This window comes from Acinonyx jubatus, chromosome X (genome assembly GCF_027475565.1).
Source record: "Acinonyx jubatus isolate Ajub_Pintada_27869175 chromosome X, VMU_Ajub_asm_v1.0, whole genome shotgun sequence".
NCBI lineage: Eukaryota > Metazoa > Chordata > Mammalia > Carnivora > Felidae > Acinonyx > Acinonyx jubatus.
Genome location: NC_069389.1, coordinates 96340200 through 96353788, shown reverse-complemented (window position 1 = coordinate 96353788; position 13589 = coordinate 96340200). Strand labels below are relative to the sequence as shown.

The following is a 13589-nucleotide window of genomic DNA, read 5'->3' as shown; positions in this document are numbered from 1 at the left end:
GATAAAGGCAGTCCAGTAAGACAGAAAACTTTTAGACAATAACCACCTTACTCCAGCCAAACACTATGGGATAAAAATTGTGGTTGCACCTCAACCCATTACAGAATAAAACAGGTAGGAAACCTAGACTTCTACCTTTACAAAGCCATAACTAGTCATCTCTTCCCCTGTATCAGGGTGGTGCAAAAAAGGCAGAGTAGATAGCCAGAACTTCCATTTTGACCCAGTGGTAAGGAGGCCCCCCATTCCATGGTGATAGTGGAGGCCATGTCAGGTACAGTAATGAGGCATTCTTTCTCCTCCCAACCAAGATGATATCAGCAGAGGCCTAGTAAAGACTTGAAATTTTGTCTCTGCCCCAAAATAACAAAAGGCTCTTCCCCATGGAATGTCAAAGGTGGCCTAGTAGAAAACATGGTTGCATCCCTAATTGGCAGTAATGAAGCAATATACCACTTCCAATTCTTGTGTGGTGACTACGGAGTCCTATGAATGTTTAATAAGATCCACAGTCTCGTAACATAATAGCCCCAATTGCCAGGACACACTAAAAATAATCATTCATCATACTAAGATTCAGGAAAATCTCAATATGAATGAGGAAAAGAAAATCATCAGATGAAAACAAGAAGTTACAAATAACAGAATTACGTGACAAGGATTTTAGTCATCATGGTGCTTCGATGAAAAATTATGTAAAAGCTTGAAGAAAATGAAAATATAGAAAGTACCAGAGTTCCCATCAAATAAATATAATGTCCAAGCAAAGAAATAAAAGACATAAAGAAAAATCAAATTTTAGAACTGAAAATATAAACCAAAATGAAAAATTGCTAGAAGGGGCCAACCGCAGAACAGAGTTGATAAGGGAAAGAATGAGTAGATGTAAACATAGGACAGTAGAAATTGCCCACTCTGAAAAGTATGAGCAGGAACTCAGGAAGACTCAGCTTATCAAAGCTGCCCCAGCGATGAAAACAAGCTCTGTGTTTGAAGACCCAGTGATCAGCAAATCCTCCAACATGATGATGAAAGGCAGAAACAAAGTACTGGCCACATCCTTCGTGATGCAGACTCTGGAAGCTGTGAAAGGAAGCATTTTGAGAAGTACCATGCTTCTGCAGAACAGGCAGCCATCAAACGCAACCCCTACACCATCTTCCACCAAGCACTGGAGAACTGTGAGCCTATGATTGGGCTGGTACCCATCCTCAGAGATGGCCATTTCTACCAGCTCCCTGTGCTACTGGCTGACTGGCGTCGCCACTTCCTGGCCATGAAGTGGATGATTACTGAGTGCAGGGAGAAGCACTGGAGGATGCTGATGCCAGAGAGGTCATCACATGAGCTGCTGGAGGCTTTTCACAACCAGGACACTATGATCAACAAGTATGACATGAACAAGATGACTGAGGCCATCCATGCCCTAGCTCACTACTGCTGGTGTTAGAGAGAGGGTAGAGGCTCAAGGAGCAGCCCAGGGCTCTCTGCTGCAAGAAACAATAGGAGCCACTGTCATGATGAAAAACACTTGTGTGTTAAGGGTATAGTTCCTTTTTAAGCTCAGGCAGGCCTCATAAGGATGGAGCAACATATTTATTGCTTCTTAGTCCTTTCTTTGGGGGCTAGAACTTGTTCTTCCTGTTTTATCACCTTACAAAGAGAGAACATGTCAATGTGGATTTCCCCCAGGAAACTCAGGGCCCATCCAGCTACTCTTCCTTCAATTTGGGTAGAACTTAGGATGATATGAAAGGAAGCAGTTTTAATATTAGAAAAGCTTTATTAAAAAATTCTCACCCTGAACTGGTGTAGTATGTGATATGGTACTGCCATTTATTAAAACCAACTAGAAATGAAGAGGAAGAGGAAGAGGAAGGAGAAGAAGAAAGGAAAGAAGGAAAGAAATAAAGAAGAGAAAGAAAGAAAGAAAAAGAAGGAAGAAAGAAGGGAAATTACTCTTTCTGAAAAACAGAAAAAAATAGATGAAAAAAAGATACTTAGGGACCTGACGTTCTGTAACAAAAGATCTAACATCCATGCCATCAGATTCCTATCAGGTTATAAGAAAGAATGACACTAAAGTAGTACTCAAAGAAATAATGGCTGAGGGGTCCCTGGCTGGCTCAGTCGGTAGAGTATGCAACTCTTGATCTTGGGGTCATGAGTTCAAGCCACATGTTAGGTATAAAGCTAACTATAAAACAAACAAATAAGTAAAAATAAATAATGGCTGAAAATTCCCCAAATTTGCCAAAAGACATAAACCTACAAATGTAAGAAGCTGAGCAAACCTTAAACAGGATAGACCCAAAGAAATTCATGTCACAATACATTATAATCAAACTGCTGAAAATTAGAAGCAAAGAAAATCTAGAAAGTAGCAAGAGATAAATGACACTTTATTTCCAGGGGAAACTAATGCAAATTACAGCAGATTTCCAATACAAGTTCAGGAGAAGTACAACCTTCTCTACACAACTCCTACTTCTGACTCTACCTTGAGGCCAGAAGGAAGTGGCACACTATTTTTAAATGCTAAGCAAAGAAATATCAACCCAGAATTCCATATGCAGTGAAAATATTCTTTATGGAAAAAGGAGAAATCAAGACTATCTTAGATGAAGGGAAATTAAGAGAATTTGTCACCAGAAGACCTACCCTAAAAGAATGGCTAAAGGCAATTAGTGAAACAGGAAGTAAATAATAAGAGAAGGAATCTTGAAACATTAGGAAGAAATAAAGTATAATGGGAAGAGTAAAAACTTTGGTAATACAATAGACCTTCCTTTTCCTCAAGTTTCTCTACACTAATAATGAACTGTCTGAAAAAGACATTTTAAAAAATCACATTTATATTATCAAAAGAACAAGAAACTTAGGAATAAATTTAACCAAAGAAGTGAAGATTTATACTGTATAAACAGTAAGACATTGATTTAAGAAGTTGAAGAAAGTGTAAATAATTGGAAAGATATCCCATGTTCATAGTTGGAAGGATATTATTTTTTTAATTTTTTTATGTTTATTTATTTTTGACAGAGAGAGAGAGACAGAGCATGAGCAGGGGAGGGGCAGAGAGAGGAAGACACAGAATCCGAAGCAGGCTCCAGGCTCTGAGCTGTCAGCACAGAGCCCGACGCAGGGCTTGAACTCACAGACCGCGAGATCATGACCTGAGCCGAAGTCAGACGCTCAACCAGTCGACTGAGCCACCCAAGTGCCCCTTGGAAGCATATTATTAAAATTTCCATACTACCCAAAGTCATTTGTAGATTCAATGCAATCTCTACCAATATTCCAATGCCATTTTTCACAGAAGTAGAACAAACAGTCCTAAAACTCATATGGAACCACAAAATACCCTGAATAGCCAAAGCAATCTTGAGAAAGAACAAAGCTGGAGACATCACATTCCTGATTCCAAACTATACTACAAAGCTATAGTAAACAAAACAGTATGGTACTGGCATAAAAACAGGCACATACACCAATGCAACACAGTTAAAAGCCCCAAAATAAACCCACTCATATATGGTTAACAAATATGTGACAAGGGAGCCAAGAATAGACAAGGGGGAAATGATAGTCTCTTTAACAAATGGTGTTTGGAAAACTGGATAATCACATGCAAAAGAATGAGCTCCAGTCTTATACCACTAACAAAAATTAACTCAAAATATTTTTTTTAGTTTATTTATTTTGAGAGAGAGGTAGCATGAGTGGGGGAGGGGCAGAGAGGGAGGGAGAGAGAGATGTGGGGCTCCATCTCATGAACTACAAGATCATGACCTGAGCCGAAACCAAGAATTGGATACTCAACTAACTGATCAATTCAGGCACCCCAAACTCAAAATATTTTAAGGACATAAATAAAACACCTGAAACATTACAACCCCTAGAAAAAAACATAGGAAGAAAGCTCCTTAACATTGGTCTTGGCAATGATTTTTTGGATGTGATGCCAAAAGCACAGGCAACAAAAGCAAAAAAATCATCAAGCAGGATTTAAACTAAAAAGCCCTGCACTGCAAAAAAAAAAAATAAATAATAATAATAATAATCAATCAGTAAAATGAAAAGGCAACCTATGAAATAGGAGAAAATATCTATCTGTCTAACCATCTATCTGACAAGGCATTAATATACAAAACATATAAGGAACCCTATAAGGAACTCATATAAGGAACTCCTCCATATAAGGACCCAATAGCAAAAAGGAACTTAAAAATCCAATTAAAAATGACCAGAGGAACTGAATAGACATTTTCCCAAAGAAGATATACAAATGACCAATAGGCACATGAAAAGGGGCTCAACATCACTAGTCATCAAGGAAATGCAAATGAAAACCACCTGTTAGAATGGCTATTATCAAAAAGACAGGAGATAATAAGTGTTAGTAAGAATGTGGAGAAAATAGAACCTTCATGCACTGTTGGTAGGAATGTAAATAAATTGGTACAGACACTATGGAATAAATACAGAGGTTGTTCAAAAAATTAAAAATAGAACTACCACATGACACAGCAATCTCACTTCTGGGTGCATATCCAAAGGAAATGAAATTAGGATCTCAGATATCTGGACTCCCATGTTCATTGCACCATTATTCACAATAATCACAACATTGAAACTGCCGACATGTCTAAGGATGAACGGAATAAGATGTGACACACAGACACACACGATGGAATATTATTCAGCTATCAGAAAGGAGAAAGGCCTGCCATTTGCAACAACATTTGGACCTTGAAAGCATTATGCAAATTGAAGTAAGTCAGAGAAAGACAAATACTGAATGATATCACTTATATGTGAAATCTAAAAAGCCAAACTTATACAACAGAGTAGAATGGTTCTTGCCAGGGTCCTAGCAGTGGGAGAAATGGGAATGTGTTGGTTGAAGGGTACAAACTTCCAATTTTAAGATGAATAAGTTCTGGAGATCTAATGTACAGCATGATGACTATAGTGAACAATACTACATTATATATTTGAAAGTTGCTAAGCGAATAAATCTTAAATGTTCTCACCACACCAAAATATGATAATTTGAAGTGATAGAAGTGTTAACGAACCCTGCTGTAGTTACAATTTTCTAATAAATACACATGTATCAATTCATCATGTTGTACACCTTAAACTCACACACTGTTATATGTCAATTATATCTCAGTAAAGCTGGAGGAAAAAATTAGAAGGAGGAAGGGAGGCAAAAACAGAGGGAAGAAGAGAGGAAGGAAAGAGAAAAAGGTTGAAGGGACAAGACTAGAAAAAAGAGTTAAAAAAAAAACAAAAAACTGTCCTCACAAAGGATCTGGTTTTAATTGAATCAGTCTGTGTAGCAATTTATTTTCCAGGACATTGTTGAAAATAATAGAACAATCAGCCAGCAATTAGTGGCGCTTAATAGGTGGGCGTGCTCAGGGAAAGAGACAAAGAGAGCCCTGCCAAACAACTATCATTCTAAGGTGACTGTGCACATGCCCAATGCTGTGTCCTCCAAGAAGTGCCTATCAGAAGTGCATACAATAGAGAGGAAATATATTTCATTAAAAATGATCCAGTTAAAATAAATGATCCAGTTACCAGAAACAAACAAAGAAGTATAACAAACACCCCCACATACACACAGGTGGGATGGAATGTGGACCTATAACCAGAGTTGCTACAACATGTTACCTAAAATGTCCCATTTCCAACAAAAAAATTACAAGACATGCAAAGAAACAGCAAAGTCTGACCCATATATGGGGGGGCAACAGAAATTGGCTGAGAGTGGACAGACATCATATTTAATGGACAAAGATTTCAAAGTGGCCAAGAGAAACATATTCAAAGCAGTATAAAAATATCATGCTTAAATAAGTAAAGGTATGGTGACAATGTCTCATTAAGTAGGGACCATCAATAAGAGGACAGAAGCTATAGAGTCGCCTGGGTAGCTCACTTGGTTAAATTAACCTCAGACTCTTAATTTCGGCTCAGGTCATGATCTCACAGTTGGTGAGTTTAAGCCCCACGTGGGGCTCTGTGCTGACAGTGTGGAGCCTGCTTGGGATTCTCTCTCTCTCTCCTTCTCTCTCTGCCCCTCCCCAGCTCGTGCTGTCTGTCCCTCAAAATAAATAAATAAAAACTTTTTTTAAAAAGGTTAAAACTATAAAAAAAGAACCAAATGGAAATTCGGAAGCCTAAAGTATCATAACTTAAAAGAAAAATTTACTAGAGGGGCTCCACAGTTAATTTGAATTGCCAAAAGAATTAGGAAAGAAAGAAAGAAAGAAAGAAAGAAAGAAAGAAAGAAAGAAAGAAAGAAAGAAAGGGCAAGTATGAAAATAGATATTATGTAATCAAAAATCAAAATAACACAGAGGAAAAAAGAAAATAAAAGCTGCAGTGTCGGGGTACCTGGCTAGCTTGGTAGAGCATGTGATTCAATCCCAGGATTGTGAGTTTGAGCCCCACATTGGGTATAAAGATTACATTAAAAAAAATAGCTTCAGAGAAATATGGGAGCTGCAAAGTACACAATGTGCATGTAACAGAAGTGCCAGAAGGGAAGAGATTAAGGTGCAGAAAAAATATTCAAAGATATAATTGCTGAATATTTTCAAATGTGATGAAAAACTTTATACATCTAAACAGCTCAATGAATTTCAAATACAATAAAAGCAACCAGATCCACAGAAAGATACATTATAATAAAAATGCTGAAAGCCAAAAGACATGGAGAAAATCATGAAAGCAACAAGAAAACAGTCATTTATAAAGAAATCCCAATAAAATGAATAGCTGACTTGTCATCAGAAACAATGGAGGACAGAAGGCAGGAGAGAAACATATTCGAAGTGCCAAAATAATAACAAAAAACTACCAACCAAGAATCCTATATCCCTCAAAGCTATCTCTGAATAATAAATGTGAAATAAAGACATTCCTTGATCAACACAATATGAGAGAATTTGTTGCTTAGCGGACCTACCTTATAAGAAATACTAGGCTGAAAGCAAGTGACCCAGACAGTATTTCAAATAAAAAAGCAAAAAAAAGCAAAAACTACTTGTAAAGTTAATTATATGTCATTATAAAAGACAGTATAAATGCATATTTCTTTCCTTTTGTCTCTTGACCAACTTAAAAAAACAATTAAAAATATATGTATAATTGCACTGAAGGGCCTACAATATATAGAAATGTAATACGTTTGCCAATAACGCAGGGGAGGTGGTAGGGATCAGAGCTGTACTACATGGTAATGTGGATCAACAGAAATAAATGAAGAAACCAGAAATGGGAAATAAGGTCAATATAACAAAAGCTAAACATATATATACATGTTCCTCTTGCTCCTGTTTCTTTAAAATATATAAAATTGTATGAAGTAGTAATTATAGCACTATGTTATTGTGCCTTTAACATATATAATACATGTATCAATAACATCACAAAAAGAGGAAAAAGGGAACAGAGGTACACAGGAGTAAACTTTCTGTGTCTCACTGGAACTAAATTAGCATAAATCTGAAGCAAATTTTGATAAGATGTATATGGTAAGCCTAAGGGACCATGAAGGAACGACGAAGGAAATAATTCAAAACTATAATGGAAAATTTAAAGAAATTAAAATTGTACGTTAGAAAATATTCACTTAAAGCAAAAGAAAGCAGTACATGAGAAACAGTAACAAAAAGGCATGGGACATATAGAAAACAAAAAAGGAAAAATAGTATAAACAAAATTATATTAGTGACAATGTAATTAAAAGGCAGAGTTTATCAAAATCGATAAAAATCAAGCTCTACCTGTATGCCACCTACAGGACACACACTTACTATTCAAATATATAAACAGACGGGGCACCTGGGTGGCAGCTAAGCAACCGACTTTGGCTCAGGTCATGATCTCGCTGCTCATGAGTTCGAGGCCCGCATCGGGCTCTGTGCTGACAGCTCCGAGCCTGCAGTCTGCTTCAGATTCTGTCTCTGTCTTTATGCCCCTCCCCTGCTCGCACTCTGTCCCTGTCTCTCTCTCTCTCGCAAATATAAAAAAATAAAACATAAAAATTTTTTTACTTAAAAATAGATATAAATAGATTGAAAGTAAAAGGATGAGGAAAAATCTATCCTGCAGACAGCAATAGTAAGAAAGCTGGAATGGCTATACTAATATCAAACAAAATGCACTTTAAAACAAAAAAGTGCTTTTAGAGATAAAGAGGGATATTTTACAATGATAAAAGGGACAATCCATCAGGATTATATAACAAGTAGAAACCTACACATTCAATTATAGAGCACCAAATTACATGAAGCAAAATCTGACAGAAATTAATAAACAATCGATTCTACAATAATACTTAGAGAGCAAAAAATCCATATTCAATAATGGATACAACAACAAGACAAAATATTAACAAGGAAATAGAAGAACTGAATAACACTATAAAATACCTATACCTAGGGGCACCTGGGTGGCTCAGTTGGTTGAGCGGCCGACTTCGGCTCAGGTCACGATCTCGCAGTCCGTGAGTTCGAGCCCCGCATCGGGCTCTGTGCTGACAGCTCGGAGCCTGGAGCCTGTTTTGGATTCTGTGTCTCCCTCTCTCTGACCCTCCCCCGTTCATGCTGTTTCTCTCTGTCTCAAAAATAAATAAAGGTTAAGAAAAAAATTTTTTAAATAAAAAAAATAAAATATCTATACCTAAGGGACATATATAGAACATGCCTCCCAAGAACAGCAAGATACACATTCTTCTCAAGTGCACATGGAATGGTCTCCACAGTAAACCAAATGGTAGGCCATAAAACAAGTCTCAGTACCTTTAGGAGGACAGAAATCATACAAAGTATGCTCTTCAACCACAATAGAACAAAACTGTAAATCAGTAACAGAAGGAAATTTGGTATGTTCACAAACACGTACAATTAAACACCACACTCCTAAATAATCAATAGGTTAAATAAGAAATCATAAGGGAAATTTGAAAGTACTTTGAGATAAATGAAAATGATAACACAAATACCAAACCTTACAGGATCCAGTAAAAACTGTGCTTAACAGGATTTTATAGCTATAAATGCCTTAAAAAAAAAAAAAGAAAGAAAGAAAGAAAGAAAGATCTCAGATCAATAAGCTAACCTTCCACCTCAAGGCACTGGGAAAAGAAGAGCAAACTAAACCTAAAGCAAACAGAGGTTAAAAAAATAATAAAGATTAGATCAAAGGTAAAATAGAAAATAGAAAAACAATAAAGAAAAATCAATGAAACCAACATTTGGTTCTCTGACAAGATCAACAAAATTGACAAACCTTTAGCTAGACTGATCAAGAAAAAAAAAGACATAAGACTCAAATTACTAGAATCAGAAATAAAAAAGGTAGCTGCTAGAGACTAAATGTTTGTGTTCCCCTCCAAATTCCTATTCAGAAACCTAATCCCCAACATGATGATATTTGGAGGTGGGGTCATTGGGAGCTCTCATGAGTGGAATTAGTGTCCCTATAAAAGAGACCTCAGAGAGCTTCCCTGCCCACTTCTGCCATGTGAGATCACCATGAGAAGACAGCAGTCTACAACCAAGAAGAGGGCCTCTCCAGAATTCAACTATGTTTGGCCTCCTTATCTCAGACTTCTAGCCTCAAGAACTGTGAGAAATAAATGTCTGTTGTGTATACGCCACCCAGTCTATGGTACTTTGCTATAACAGCCCAAGCTAAGAGACATTGCGGAGATAAAAACAATTATGAAGCTAATAGACATTATAGAAATAAAAACAATTATAAACAATTATAAAAAAAATTGCAGGCCAATAAATTAGATAACGAATGAAATGGATACATTGCTAGGGAACACAAATGAGCAAAACTGATTCAACAACAAACAAAAATATGAGTAGACTTTTAACAAGAAACTGAATCAGTAATCAAACCTTCCCAACAAAGAAAAAGCCCAGGACCAGGTGACTTTACAGGTAAATTTTGCCAAATACTTAAAGAATTAATGTTGATTCTTGAAAAATTTTCCCCCAAAAAAGAGGGAACATTTCCAACTCATTCTATGAGTCCCTTGTTACACTGGTGCTAAAATCAGACGACGACATGATGTGAAAAAAAATCTACATACCAGTATCTCTTAATACAGACTCAAAAATCTTCAACAAAATACTAGCAAACCAAATCCATCAACATATAGAAAGAATTATACACCACGACTAGCTGGGATTTATCCCATGAACACGAGGGTATATTAACTTGGAAAAAAATCAATGAATATAATACACCATGTGAACAGAATTAAAAAACAAAAAACACACGGATCATCTCAATAGATGCAGATAAAACATCTGAGAAACTCCAGCACCTTTTCATATCAGTAATACTCAAACTAGGAATAGAAGGGAACTGTCAGTCTGATAAAAAGCATCTACAAAACACCTATAGCTAACATCCTACTTAATGGTAAGAGATGGGTGTTTTCCCTCTAAGACTAGTAACAAGACAAGAATGTCTGCTCTCACCACTTCTATTCAAAATTTTTACTGGAGTTTCTAACCAGGACACCTAGTCGAGAAAATGAAATAAAAGATATCTAGATTGGGAAGGATGAGGTAAAACTATCTCTATTCACACAAGACATCATCTGGTATGTAGAAAATCCTAAAGAATCCATTTTTTTGAGTAGGCTCCACACCCAACATGGGTGGGGCTTAAACTCACAACCCTGTGATCAAGAGTCACATGCTCTACTGAGTGAGTGAGCCAGACACCCCAAAAGAACCCATTTTTTAAATTAATTTTATTTTTTTAATTTACATCCAAATTAGTTAGCATATACAAGAACCAATTTTTTTAAGTAGACCTGAGCTGAGATCAAGAGTCCAACACGTCACCAACTGAGCCACCCAGGTACCTCCCAAAAGTATCCATTTTTGAAAAACTGTAAAAATTAATAAATGAGTTAAGCAAGGCTGCAAAATAGAAGACAAATATATAAGAATCAATTGTCTTTCTATACATTTTCAATGACCAATATGAAAATGAAATTAAGAAAACAATTCCATTTAAAATAGCATCAAAAAGAACACAACATTTAGGAATAATTTTAATAAAAGAAATGCAAAACTAGCTGGGCACCCAGGGAAGAAGGGATGCTTGAGTTTGAAGGCAGTCAGCAGACAGAATCCTTTCTTGTGCGGAGGTCAGTCTTTTTTCTCTTAAACCTTCCAACTGATTAGATGAAGTCCATCCACATTATGGAGAGCATCTAAAAAATATCTTCCCAGCAACATCCACACTAATATTTGACCAAATATCTGGGTACTGTGGTCTAGCCAAATTGATGCATAAAATTAGCCATCACAGATTGGAAGACATAATATTGTTAAGATAGTAGTACTCCCCAAATTGACCTAAAGATTCCATTTAATCTATATCAAAATACCAACTTGCTATGTTCTAGAAATTAACAAACCGATCCTAAAATTCCTATGGAAACTCAAGGAACCCACAATAGCCAAAATAATCTTAGAAAAGAACAAAAGTTGGACTTAAAATTTCCTGAGTTCAAAATCTACTACAAAACAACAGTAATCTAGACAGCATGGTACTGGCATAAGAATAGACATATAGATGAGTGGAATATAATTGAGAGTCTAGAAAAAAGCCCATGTATATGGTCAGTTGATTTTCAATAGACACACCAATACAATTCGGTGGGAAAGAACAGTTTTTTCAATAAATGGTGCTTGGACAACTTGATAGCCACATATAAAAGAATGAGGTTGGATCTGTATATCACACAACATACAAAAATTCAAAATGAATAAAAACCCAAATATAAGAGTCAAAACCATAGGGCCGCCTGGGTAGCTCAGGTGGTTAAGTGGCTGACTCTTAATTTCAGCTCAGGTCATGATCTCAGGGTCGTGAGACTGAGCCCCACATCAGGCTCTGTGCTGACAGTGAGGAGCCTGCTTGGGATTCTCTCCTTCCCTTTCTCTGCCCCCCAACTCCTGCTCACACACACTCACTCTCATTCTCTCTCTCTCAAAATAAATAAACTTATAAACATTTTTTTTAAAGAGTCAAAACTATAAAACTCTCAGAAAATAGAATATGGATTTGTCAGTGGAATCTTAGATATGACACCAAAAATGCAAGCAACATAAGAAAAACAAGTAACTTAAATGTCATAAAAAATTTTAAGAAACTTTTGTTTCTTAGGATTCTATCAAGAAAGTGGAGACAACTCACAGAAATGGAGAAAATTTTTGTAAATCATATACCTAATAAGGGACTCATACCTAGAATATATAAAGAATGATTAAAACACAATAATAAAATGACAACTCAATTTTTAAAATCAGCAAATTATCTAAACAGACATTTCCCCAAAGATATGGACAATAAACACATGAAGCAATGTTCAATGTCATTCATTATCAGGAAAATATAAATAAAAATCACAATGAGATACCACTTCATACCTACCGGGATGGTTATACAAAAAGGAAAAGGATAATTAGAGTTAGTTTGGTGAGGATATAAAGCCATAACCCTTATACACTGCTGGTGGGAATATCAAACTGTGTAGCCACTTTGGAAAACAATCTGGAAATTCCTCAAAAAGTTAAGCATAAAGTTACCATTTGACCAAGCAATTCTACTCCTCCTAGATATATGCCCAAGAGAAGTGAAAACACATCCACACAAAAACTTGTGCACAAAAGTTCATAGCAGCATTATTTGTAATAGCCAAATGGCAGAATCTACTCAAATGTCCATCAAATGACGAAGGGATAAACAAATATTGTATCTTTGTCTAATGGAATGTTAGTCAACCATAAGAAGAATGAAGTACCAATACATGTTACAACACAGATGACCCTTGAAAACATGCTAAGTAAAGGCAGTCACAAAAGACCACATAATATAATATTCCATTCACAAAATGTCCGAGAGAGAGAGAGAGAGAGAGAGAGAGAAAGGTAGATTTGTGGTTGCTTAGAGGGTTGCAGGGTTTCTTTTTGGGTGATAAAGATTGTGGTGATGATTACACAATTCAATATATTAAAACCATCAAATTGTGTACTTTAAGTGGCCAAATTGTTTGGTATGTGAATTATGTCTCAATAAAGTTGTAAAAAAATATAGATATATCAAAATGGAATTCTAAAGAAGTATGAGGAAATCAAAAGAATGAAGGAAAAATAAACACAAAAGTGAAGAACAGAGAGAACAGAAAACAAAGAATGTTACACTTAAGCCCTAACATATCAATAATTACATTAAATGTATACAGTCTAAATACACAAATTAAAAGACAAAGTAGCAGAATAGTTTCCAAATATGACACAATGATATGCTTATAAAAGAAACTTCAAATATCAGAATATACGCATGTTGCAAGTAAAAGGCTAGAAAAAGTTATATCATTCATATATTAAACAAAGAAAAGCAAGTGTGGCTATATTAATATCAAATAAAGTAGAACAGAGCAATGAAAATTATCAGAGATAAAGAGGGAGAGGACATTATATAATGAAAGTGTCAGTCTATTAAGATGACATAACACATTCCCATTGTTT

At 35.9% G+C, this 13589-nt stretch overlaps 1 pseudogene; it reads left to right on the top strand.

Annotated features, from left to right (window-relative positions):
• The first annotated feature begins 875 nt into the window (after positions 1-875).
• LOC106970938 (28S ribosomal protein S7, mitochondrial-like) lies at positions 876-1450 on the top strand (annotated as a pseudogene).
• Positions 1451-13589: the final 12139 nt, after the last annotated feature.